The sequence below is a fragment of the Piliocolobus tephrosceles genome, chromosome 12 (assembly GCF_002776525.5).
Source record: "Piliocolobus tephrosceles isolate RC106 chromosome 12, ASM277652v3, whole genome shotgun sequence".
In the NCBI taxonomy this organism is placed as follows: Eukaryota; Metazoa; Chordata; class Mammalia; order Primates; family Cercopithecidae; genus Piliocolobus; species Piliocolobus tephrosceles.
In genome coordinates this window covers 39,550,664-39,562,983 of record NC_045445.1, presented here as the reverse complement: position 1 = coordinate 39,562,983, position 12,320 = coordinate 39,550,664, and the positions used below count along the sequence as shown (strand labels likewise).

The following is a 12,320-nucleotide window of genomic DNA, read 5'->3' as shown; positions in this document are numbered from 1 at the left end:
AATGTACAGGTGTGCGTGTGTAGCGGGGGTGTGTTTGGGGAGGGGTATGCTGTGAGTCTTTGAGGGTACATTCTTGAGAAAGCCTTCCCTCTCCCTCCATCCGGTGCCATGGTTGATCCTGGTTCCCCCTAAGCTCTAGGCCTTGTGAATCAGGTTAATCACCACCCCCACCCCCACCCCCACCTCCACCATGGGGTCTCGCGCCCCCTGCCAGCAGGTTCCAGATGCACTAAGAGACCGGTCCAAACAGGCCCGGGGGCAACGTAATGCTGAGCACTGATTGGTTGCTCTTGGCTCCTCCCCTCATCCCGCGTTTGGCCCAAGAGCGCGGTGCAGATTCACCGGCGCGAGGTAGGCGCTCTGGTGCTCGCTGAGGACGCTTCCTTCCTCAGACGCACCGATCTTTCCGATACTGCCTTTGGAGCGGCTAGATTGCTAGCCTTGGCTGCTCCATTGGCCTGCCTTGTCCCTTACCTGCCGATTGCATATGAACTCTTCTCTCTGTCTGTACATCGTTGTCGTCGGAGTCGTCGAGATCGTCGTGGCGCTCGTGTGATGGCCTTCGTCCGTTTAGAGTAGTGTAGTTAGTTAGGGGCCAACGAAGAAGAAAGAAGACGCGATTAGTGCAGAGATGCTGGAGGTGGTCAGTTACTAAGCTAGAGTAAGATAGTGGAGCGAAAAGAGCCAAACCTAGCCGGGGGGCGCACGGTCGCCCAAAGGAGGTCGACTCGCCGGCGCTTTCCATCGCGCCGAGCTCCCTCCGTTCCTCTCCCTCCGCTGAGGCGCGAGGTTGCGGCGCACAGCGCAGCGCAGCGCACCGACTGCCGCGGGCTCCGCTGGGCGATTGCAGCCGAGTCCGTTTCTCGTCTAGCTGCCGCCGCGGCGACCGCTGCCTCGTCTTCCTCCCGGACGCTAGTGGTAAGTTGGAGCCCCGGGCGGCATTGCTAGCCGAGACCCTAACGATTTAGGCGGGGGATGGGGTGGGGAGCGGGGACAGGTCCCGGATGGCTGCAGCCTGCAGGACCGCACTGGCCCTGGCGGAGGTTGGGGGGAGGGACTCTGAACGCGCAAATCGCGTGGAGACTGAGTCTCTTGAAGAAGAGAGGAGCTTAGGTTCCACCGAAGGGGCATAGAAGTCTCTAAGGGGATTGGGAGCGGGGGCTCGAGATGAAGGTGCTGGGTGGAGGCGGGGGTCTAGAGAACCTGGCGCGGGGGAAGCCGAGACAGAAACGGAAGGCGAGGGTGGGGTCTCAAGAAGTGAGGAGTGGGAGGAGAGAAAGGAGGGAAACTGAACGCAATGTCGCTGAGGGTCGGGCTGCAGAAGGTGCTACTGAGTTGGAGGACCGACTACAGTTTTAAGAAATTCGACAGCAGGCAAGTGGGAGGGGGCGCAAGGTTTGGGACAGTATGTACAGAGGGGGAACCAAGGATCCTTTGTTATGTTCTCATTGAAAACCGACCCTAATTTTTCGGCGGGTCTCAGTGAACATCCGTAACTCTGGGGAGATACACACTGCGGATCTGTGTCTTGGTCTAACAGCTGTTAGCTGAATTTGAACAGCGCTGCTGATGGTCACGTAAGCTTAAGAGGAGAGGATAAAGGCATCCAGCGAATCTTTTTTTTTTTTTTTAAATAATTAGCTTATCTAAGTCATTTGGTTACAGTTTTATATTTTGAAAAGGATTGCGAAAAAGTCTCCAGCGCTGCCTGTTATTCCTGTCCCTTTACTCAGTTTTACCTGACAAGCAGTCTTTACAGCTTACCTCGGAATTGCTAAACATGAGAACAGGTTGCCGTTCCTGATGTCACATAAAGTTCGTCATTGCAAAACGTGTCTGTGTGTCTGTTTCTTTTCTGCGCCATGCCCTTTGCCTTTTGCTTCCTGCTGGGTAGTATGCGACTTGAGGTGACAAACACTTGCATTGTGTTTGAGAACCCTGTATTTTAAGCGACAGAGCTCCCCAACTCAAAATTCAGCGAGTGACATTCGGCAGTTAAAGGATTTGGTCTGGAATCACTGCCAGTACCACGCAGCTTCTTCATTAATATTTACCAGTGTAAGTCCCATCCAAGGAAGCCTCTGATTGCTGAACCACTAAGTGCATATGCCCCTTACCACATACCTTTTAGGCAGGCTAACCGAGGGATGCTCACATATGGTCGAGCTAAGATGATGGGGGGGGGGGGGGGGGTGGTGAGGAAATGCTGCGCACTGAGTAACCTCTGAGCTCCCCAGTTTGCAGACAGTTGCGACCTCACATACACAGTAATAAAAAAGATATCTGGGTTCCAGAGTTTAATTTTTTCATGAAGAAGTTTACGTATACATCAGCCATTCTGACAATCAAAATACGAGTGCAATAGAAACAAGGTGTTACTGTGTAGTTGGCTACATATGTGTAGACAATGACAAAGACCAACTGACATGCCCCACAAAAAAATGATATCTACCGTGATCATTGCATCTCTTTTGCAGTACTGAAATCATACTGAATATTGTCTTTTCTGAAGAGTATAATCTCCTTAGCACCTGATTGTTTGGTAATTATCTACAATGCCCCCCCCATTCCACCCCACAGGTGGGGGGAAATAAATACTTTTGTCCATATTTGGGGGAGGTAGGTTATAGAATATTTCATTATATTTTTCATTCCCTAAATAAATTCTTCTGATCCTCCTGGGGAGGGAAGAAAATACTTGTTTCATCAACATGATTTCTTTCCTAATAGCGTCTATCATCTACAGCAACAAGCCCAACGCAAGTCCTGAAATTCGGAAGGTGGATAAGGCTTGTTGATTGCAATGTCAAGGTAGGATTTGGGGTGCTTTAGCAAAAATGACGGTGTTTGCCTATCTGCATTATCTAGAGAGGGTTATTAACCCTTTCTATGCTTTCTTGAGGGGTTTATCTCCATCTAGAGGTGTCATGGATGACAGTGATGACTTTTTCAGATAACGTAACAGGCTTTTGTGCAGTATGAATTCATCAGAAAGGTGAGAACTGATATTTCTGAGAACCTCCTGGATATCAGATGTGGATCCAGGACCATTACATATATATAATATATATATGTATATAATATTATTTCATATAGTCTTCATAGCAAGTCTATGAATGACGAAGATATTATTATCCTGCATTTTATTGGTGCCATTAGATTTTTCCCCTCAATTTCTCAAGGAATTCTCGAAAGTTAATTTAAGGCAAGAGAATAAGAAATATTTATTTGTGCTGCCAAGGCTACTTAGGAAGAGCAATAAAAGTAAAATATAAAAAGCCTAACATTCTGATGGATTAGTCCAACATTATAATTGAGTCAAGCCTCAATACTTTTACTGTTCCATGTATTTCCTTCAAGGAAATGTCATCCCTCTCCAGCTAAGAGAAACACAAAAATTTAAAACAAAATTTTGGGGAGAGATTATCAGTAACCAACATTAAATATCCTCAGTATTCTTGTTAAATTGTTCAAGGCCTGAGACTGAAGGAGACTGCAGTTTGCTGAGCTTGCTGAAAGATAATTAATTCCCAGGTTTTAATGGCTCCTGAAGCTCCAGACTATTTGGCCAGTATTATTAAAGAGCATCTTACCACCTCTCTTTCATAGCAATGGAATGCCTCACAAAAGGATGATGTACGTGTACTGAGATTATTTTAGTAAAGCATCTGATACAGCTTAGTATTGTCTAGTGGAAGAAATGCTAAATTATGTTCCTCTGGCTGCTTGGGTAGCCATGAGCAAACTAGGAAAACTTCATCATAAATTGAAGTTAATAATATATTATTGTGATATTTTATGTCAGCATCACATATAACCCCACCTGATTGTTGTGAAACAGATGGGTATAAGCACTTTGAAAATTTTTAAATTATTGCACCTAAGCAATATTTATTATTTATTTGTTAGCATTCTAGGCTACCTATGTCATTTCATCTACATATTGTGCTGTTGAACCTCAAAAAGAAATCACCAATCTCCAGCCTAATGTGTGCTCAAGTCATGGATCTCTCCAACACTGCCATTCTTCAAGACATTTTAAGAAGGCTTTTCCATATACTGAGAACATTGCTGCAAAACAGTCTAGTCATCTCCATTCTAGACAAATAGCATTGAAAACAACCAAGTGGTTAAGTTGCATCATCATTTGGCTAGTCGTTAGCAGATTTAATACTAATGTTCACCTTCAACAACTCTTTGCCAATCACTTCTGACATTTTAATGCACAAATGACATAGTGAAAGCAGGATTTCAAATAAGACGTACATAAGATGGAATTTTAATTCTGTTTTTGTCTCCCTTTACCTGACATCTCTACTTCAACCTCGCTATTCATTCCTCCTCTCAGCTGTGGCTAAGACAGTGTCATCTGCAGTTCCCTAAAATACTTACTTATTACAGGATCGTACATATAGCTGGCATTTGATACAGTCATTCTTGTTAATTATGGTTAACCTTATGCATAGATGATCACTTACATGGTCTAATTTGAGAGGCACTAAAAAGGCCTTCTGGTCCCTAAACTAGTATCCTTCATGGTTTTCCATATAACTTGAAATTCTACATTCAGGAATTTCCCTCTTTCATCTTAGTCATTGTCTCCTTTAAATACAAGTACACCCTTGGGTAACATACTGTTATTATTACCTATTAAGAACTATGCATAAATGTATTGAAAGCCATTAGAAAGCCTTTAGAACTGCATTGTCCAGTGCAACAGCTGCCAGTCATATATGAGTATTTAAATTCAGGGTTGAATTAGAATTAATGGCAAGGTGTGGGGGCAAGCTCTGTAAAAATAAATAGTGAAAACTGAACACCACTGAAACCAAAGACAATGTCAACTAATATCTAGACAAGGATAGCAAAATGAATTGGCTAGGGTTTCCTTTACTTTTTCATAAAACATGATGTCTTCCTTAAACTCATCAGTAAACGCCTATGAATAAATGTCACAGTGTTCAAATGTTTTGCAAGTGTATTTTAAATTTACATATCTCCCATTTTATCTCAGGAATCAAGATTCACTGAATACTCTTCAATTATAGCTTCCTGTAATCAAAGTAGTAAGACTTGCCCAGTTAGCAAGTAATTATTCTTCAGAAGAGAGCTGTAAAAGATGATAACAATGGCCACTATTTATTGACATTTACCATGTACTACACATTCTAATAGGTTAGAATGTGTAGCGCACATTCTAACCTCATGACTAAGCCTCATGACTACCTCATGAGAAGGTACTACCTCATAACATAAGCCTCATGACTACCCCATGAGAAGGTACTATTATTATTCAGTTTGCAGTTAGGGAAACTGAGGCATACAAAGAGGTTAATCTGTTCAAACTGAATGAACACAACAAAGCTTGAAACCAGGTGCTTTTATTCCAGAGGCCAAGGTGTTAAACAACAAACTATTGCCTCTGTTTAGAAATTGGCTAATTTTTCTTTCATACTGTAACAACTTGTCTTTGAACAGAATAAATTTACATGTAAGTGTGAGCATATTAACGGACAATGTCCATTAATCCTCGATATGTTGCTTGGCAAAGCAATGCGATAGACGTGCAACATTTCATCTAGAGATTCACCTACCAATAAAGAAGTAGAGCAAATGAGAAAGTACTGTTAATGCTGAGAGACTGGGGGACAAGAAGCTGAGTGAAGCCCGGGGGAGTTACAGAGATAATACAAAGACAGAAATGAAGTCAGGGAAATAATGCAATTGTATGTAGAGATGACTGGACAGGCAGATGTTATTACTGTGAGCTGGACTCACAAGTTTCTACTACATGTAACACCACAACAAAGGCCATTCATATTTGGTCATTTATATAATGCTGCCTACTTGAAATTCAAGCAGTAAAATAGAAGCTCTGAAGGTCTAAGACTGAGTTGAGAAGGATCATCAAAAATCATTTGTCTCTTTCTGTGCTGATAGCGCTCCCGCAAACATGGTGAAAGTTCCTAAAACACCCAAGACTTTATTTAAGAAGTGTGGCTAGCACCAACTCCACACAATGACACAGTACAAGAAGGGTAAAGATTCTCTGTATGCCCAGGGAAAGCAGCATTATGACAGGAAGCACAGTGAATATGGTGGGCAGACTAAGCTGATTTTTCAGAAAAAAAGCTATAACTGCAAAGAAGATTGCGCTAAGGCTTGAGTGCACTTAGTCCAACTGCAGATCTAAGAGAATGCTGCTATTAAAAGATGCAAGCATTTTGAACTGGGAAGAGATAAGAAGAGAAAGGTCCAAGTGATCCAGTTCTAAGTGTCATCTTTTGTTTTATTAAGAAGACAATAACATCTTGAGTTTATGTTAAAAATTATTTACCACATATAAGGAAGGTTTCAAGTGTTGTCTGATCCCATTTGCCATGTATTTCTTTTTCACAGTAGAGTCAGGAAAAGTAGTTTGATAACTATGACTTGGAAAACAGGTGCTATAAAAAGTAACTGCCAGTTTTTTACTTTACTGATCTGAGCCCAGGTAGAAAAACCATATCTGAGTACAATACTTAGACTAAAGTTATTTCAGGGTATGAAAGACCATACTTGGAAAAATTCTAAGTATGATTAAAGTCTTTTTAAAAGTAGGTTTTTAAAAATTCAGTAACCAAACCGATTACTTCCATTTATTACTTCCATTTTAAATTGACAAAAAACATGATCCGTGATTCAAAAATAATTTATTGCTAGAAAGATTGGAGAAGTCCATTACTGTGTTATGTAGCTTCCTCTCCCAAATGTATCTATATTCTGTCTGTTCTTCAGGGTCTGTTTCAAGCCCCACCTCTTGCAGGAAGCTTTTGTTGACTAGCCCACATATATGATAAGTGCCTTCCCTATAGTAGGTAATCAATTAACATATCTTGATTGGTTGTATTGTATTCCAATGGTTAAAGTAAAGATGAAAAAAGATGAAGGAAGAGCTAAAATAGAATTTTTAGCACATCTGCACAATAATATTCAAGAATTCGAGGCATCTAACAGAATAACAGTTTCCCCTGAAACGATTTCAGGTAATTTCTCTGAACATATTTTAGGGCAATAAAAATATTATAAATCTTCTTAAATTCGTTTAGCTAAAGCTTAGCCCTATCACACTGTTTTATTTTCCATTTCACTGTGAAATACTTCATTATATATACATATATTATAGAGAGACCATTTCATTGACCACATGCATGGCCATACAATTCTCTTTTTATTAGCAAACTGAGTTCTGCATGCCTTTTGCGGTATGGGTTGATGGCTCAGAAAGAAGTGCAACTTTTCTTTTTAAAATAACAATTCCTAAATGCCTTTGCAGCAAATAAACTTGTAAATAAGAGCTTTATTTCCTTACTTTTTATAATGTCAAAGGAAATCAGATATTAGTATTAATGAATTGCTTTGGGTGATCATATCATGACTCTATTAGTTTTTTTTAAAATCTCAAACAGTTAATTTAATGCTTTGTGGCTTGTAGGTAGATTGTTCTAGCATTTTTGGTTGGTCAGTGACTCCCAGAGGTCTAATAGGCCCATATCTAGATCTGGTGTCTCTCCAACAAATATTTTTTGAACCCTCATTTTGAAAAAGCAGAAATGGGCTAGGCACCGTGGCTCACGCCTGTAATCCCAGCACTTTGGGAGGCCGAGGCAGGTGGATCACAAGGTCAGGAGATCGAGACCACGGTGAAACCCAGTCTCTACTAAAAATACAAAAAATTAGCCCGGCGCGGTGGCGGGCGCCTGTAGTCCCAGCTACTCAGGAGGCTGAGGCAGGAGAATGGCGTGAACCCGGGAGGTGGAGCTTGCAGTGAGCCGAGATCGCGCCACCGCAATCCAGCCTGGGGGACAGAGCAAGACTCCGTCTCAAAAAAAAAAAAAAAAAAAAAAAAAAAGAAAAAAGAAAGAAAGAAAAACAAAGAAAAAGCAGAAATGAGCTGGTTTCTCAATAGATTTATTTATTTAGTCATTTCATCATGCCTCTATATCTATTTTTAAAATCACTATGTAAATGGAAAAGAACTTGTATGGTAGAATTGTGAGCCCAAATGACTATTCATTGATACAATGACTTGCTCTCCAAAATGTTATTTAAGTTAACAAGGGCAGATTCTTTAGTTTGGAAGATTGTTACCCACCTCTCATTGGGTAACTATCTGTGTCAAATTTTCCTGTTTCTACTGCCAAACCTCAGCCAATTTCCTAAATTTCATGTAAGTAAATCTATAAAATTCACTATCCATATGTATCTGCCAAATTAGTGAACTGTAAGATGAAGATGAATAAAGAAAAGCCTGTAAGAATTATGGAATTTCAGCAATGGCTTAGTTGAAATTCATGAAGGGAATTTCAGTTGAGGGCTTAATATACATTTAACGCTTTGTTGGATGCTAGTGAGGTGAAAAACATATTCTACAATACTTCCCTAAAGAAACAAATAAATACTGTTAGACAGTAAAGGCAATCCAATGTAATAATGTAGTTTTGCAGTTGATGGTATAGGCAACATTGATTTCTGTCTTTCCTACTCTCTCACTCAGGACTAATGAAGAAAAAACGGTCCAGTCACTTGCTTAACTTGGGCCTCAGTTTCCACAACTCCAATGAGAGCCTTATACTAGGTAATCTTTCTGTAAGGATTCTTCAAACTAACCTCTTCGTTATAAACAGATACAGAGTACAGAAACCACTGAGGTTAAATTACTTACTTCCCTAAGGTTACAAATATAGAGTCACAAATTGTATAATATTTAAAATGGGGAAGAGAATATGGAGAAAACTCCCACAAATTTTGTTAGGTTGGTTCAAAAGTAACTGTGGTTTTCACCATTGTGGTTTTCACCGCAATTACTTTTGCGCCAACCTAATTCAGAATTTAAAAGTGAAAAACATTTGAATGCTGAGAAGATAATACATTGTTATAAAGTAATTTGATTTTTTACCATAGATTTGTACTTACCTTGGGTAAGTGCCATTTTCAGAAGACCAGCCAAATTTGCACAAACATAGTGGATATTCTGAGTCTCTTGATTGAGAATGAAGCAACAAGATCAAATAGAAGTTCATTTGTTTCTGTTGCATAATACTGAATACGTTTATCACAACACTTATAGTGTGAGAAATTATTTAAAAAACACTCTATCCCTTCTCCCAGATTTCTTTAATTTCTCCTGATAATTGAAATAATCCTTGTCCTTCCTACCTTGGATTCATTCGTGGATAACTTTTCTTAATTATTCCTCACTTCAGTCGATTAATAAAGCTTCAGAATTACTTTTGAAAAATGTTCAAATGTGCCACCTTTTAAATTCCATTGTGATTATAGACTCTTAGGTTAGTACTTGAAAGCTCACTTCAAACAACTCCCTATCCCATGTTTGAACTCTGCACATCTCCCACTCTCATTGCAATGGCACCAAATAATGCTGCCCAACTCCTGGGCAGAGCATAGATAGGGCTAAAAGTTGCCAGCTACCAAAGGAGTTGCTGAATATCAGGATGAAACCAAGGGACTATAAGGTGGGTTATGAAGTGAAGAGTTTCAGCTAACAGGGAACATTAGGAAATGACTGTGGACAAATCCTCACGCTTAATTCAGAGAAAGATGTACTGTCTGATTGGAGCGGGTGAGGAAGAAGAATATATACAGACTGTAAAGCCGAGAAGCAATGCTTAAAATGCAAATGTGTTATAATTTTGTGTATGCAGTGTAAAAAGACTGCTGGTCATAATTTAAAAAATCATCTAGGTTACACTCACATATGTAAGAACACCAGAATTTCCATTTTAAATTTTAAGAAAATAGACATAATTGTTTGCACCTCTTACATGGCACTTAGCACGTTGCATTACATTGTTTTTTCCTTAGATATGGAGTCTTGCTATGTTGCCAAAGCTGACCTTGAACTCCTGGGCTCAAGCGAGCCTACTGTCTCAGCCTCCTGAGTAGCTGAGACTACAGGTGCATGCCACTGCACCCGGCTTCTATTGCATTTTAGTTTTGTTATTGGTTTTTAACTTATACTTTAGAGCCAGACTTGGTGTTAAAGGTTTTACATGCATCATGTCACTTTTAAATTTGAGTCTTATCTTTCCTACTAGACTATAAATTCACATAGAACAAAGATAATAATTTATTCATGTTTATACTCCTCGAGTACCGTTTGCATATATCATTACACATTGTGGCGTCTCTCAATATATATTTGCTGAATAATTAATATACAAAAAGACACAAGCACTGTGGGAAAGGTATTTATAGTGCAAATTTGGAGTTAAATGACCTAAGTTCTAGTCTTTTATTAGCCTCTATGTCCTCATCTGTTAAAAGAGAAAATCAGACTGGATGGTTACTGAGATCATTTCAAATGCTACAACTTTATGAAAATACCAACAGTTTCTAGTTCTGAAAATCCACTTCAAATAATAATATAAAGGTAGTTGATTTTATACTCCAGAAGATTAATGGTTGTGACTCTTCAACTACTTAAGAAATTATTGTAAAATTTCAAGTCAATATTCACTTCGGGTCTCGAACTTGTCATTTTCCATTCACTCCAGTGTCCTACATTTGAAATGATTCTTAAAGATTTCTGAGTGATTGCAAACATCTCTCCTTTTTGCCTTTTATTATTTAAAGTAAATTTAAGATATCTTTGGCTATTAATAATAAAGTAAACATTCATTTTAGGTGATTTATAAGAAATTAAACTGTGCAGCTACAAACTCTACACAAAAGAAGTTATTTAACTATGTGATAGGGCAGATAACACTCTCCTGCATTTTCAGAAGCCATTAAGCTATATCTTATAGTTAATCTAATACATAAAAAAAGAACTTCCTTAGGATATAGAAATGTTATGAAAAATAATTATCATTTCTTTTTCACAATAGGGTTCCTAGAAGACTTCTAGACATCTTGAATGGTGAATCATACCATAATAGATATTTTACTTCTGGGGAGAAGAGAGATGGGTGTAAGACAGTTTTCAATATTAAAATGTTTAATAAATATATAGAAATTGGAAAAGAAGTAAAGGTTAAATGGATCAAAATGCTTTGGCAAAAGGCCTTTTTGACATGAAAGCAATTCATAAATGTAAACACTTCCAGTTATTCATATTGTCAACCTTTGAGCATAGATAATTCTTTTACTCATAGTAAAGAACATTGGAGATACTTGTGTTTTCTAGTTCAAAACTTTTCGTTATTTTAATTCCTATAGCTCTAAAGGCTTCAGAAAGAGAGATTACAAATAACATGTAGAGAACTCCAAATTTCTTTATCTTACTACAGATTCACTAATGCAGATACATTTTTTTGAGATTCATCCCAATATCTATTTTCCATTCTCTTTTAACTCTTTTTATATTTTCTATCATGTGTTTTTAAAATTTTCTTCATTTCCTATTGTAGAATTTCTCAGCCTAAGAGCATTATATATATTCTCTTTCCTGTTTTTTTCTCCCTAATGTTTTATCTTATTTTCTAACAAAGGCAATATATAGCTGAAAGTGTTTAATAATACAGTCATAGAATATCCTTATTATTCATATATCTACTTTTACACCATAACACAAATTTTCTTTGTAGATATTTTAAAGATTGTATATATTTTCTCGTATATCCCTTGATTTGATTTTCAACATAACTTCGAGTTAGTTAGGGCCATGGATTACGGAAATGAGAAAACGAAGGGTAAAAAAGGTTAAATTACCTATGTAAAGTCACACAGTTAATTCTACAGCCAGATTCAAACAAACCCACGAGTTCTTATTCCATTCTTTTAATTTTTTTTTGAGATAGGGTCTCACTCTGTCACTCAGGTTGGAGTGCAGTTATGCGATCGTAGCTCACTGCAACTCCGAACTCTTAGGCTCAAGCAATTCTCTCACCTCAGTCTCTCGAGTAGCTGGAACTATAGGTGTGTGCCACCATGCCCAGGTTTTTTGTTTGTTTGTTTTTTGTTTTTTGTTTTTTTTTTTTTTTTTTGAGATGGGGGTCTTATTATGTTGCCCAGGCTGGTCTCACAGTCCTCGTCTCAATCATCCTGCCTCTGCCTCCCAAAGTGCTGGGATTGCAAGCATGAACCACCATGCTCAGCCCCAATATTTCATTCTATTTCCAGTACTTTCCCCTCTTTTCATGTCATGGATATTTAGTTCCAGAGAACTTTAGATGCTCAGAAATAAATGATACAATTAGGAAGTTAGATATAGATATAGATATGTGTGTATATATTTGTATATATATAGAGAGAAAGAGTCATGTTACTCTGAGATGTTTAAAAAGCATCATAAATACTTGGTTTTCTACAAAGAAGCA

General features: G+C 38.7%; 1 protein-coding gene across 2 annotated transcripts in view; it reads left to right on the top strand.

Moving 5' to 3' along the window:
* Window positions 1-340: 340 nt before the first annotated feature.
* HTR2C (5-hydroxytryptamine receptor 2C) overlaps window positions 341-12,320 on the top strand; it is a 324,849-nt gene continuing 312,869 nt past the window's right edge. For both annotated transcript variants that reach the window (XM_023203046.1, XM_023203045.1), the window contains exon 1: window positions 341-918. The gene's annotated coding sequence lies outside the window, so the exon portion shown is untranslated. The remainder of the gene's footprint in view (window positions 919-12,320) is intronic.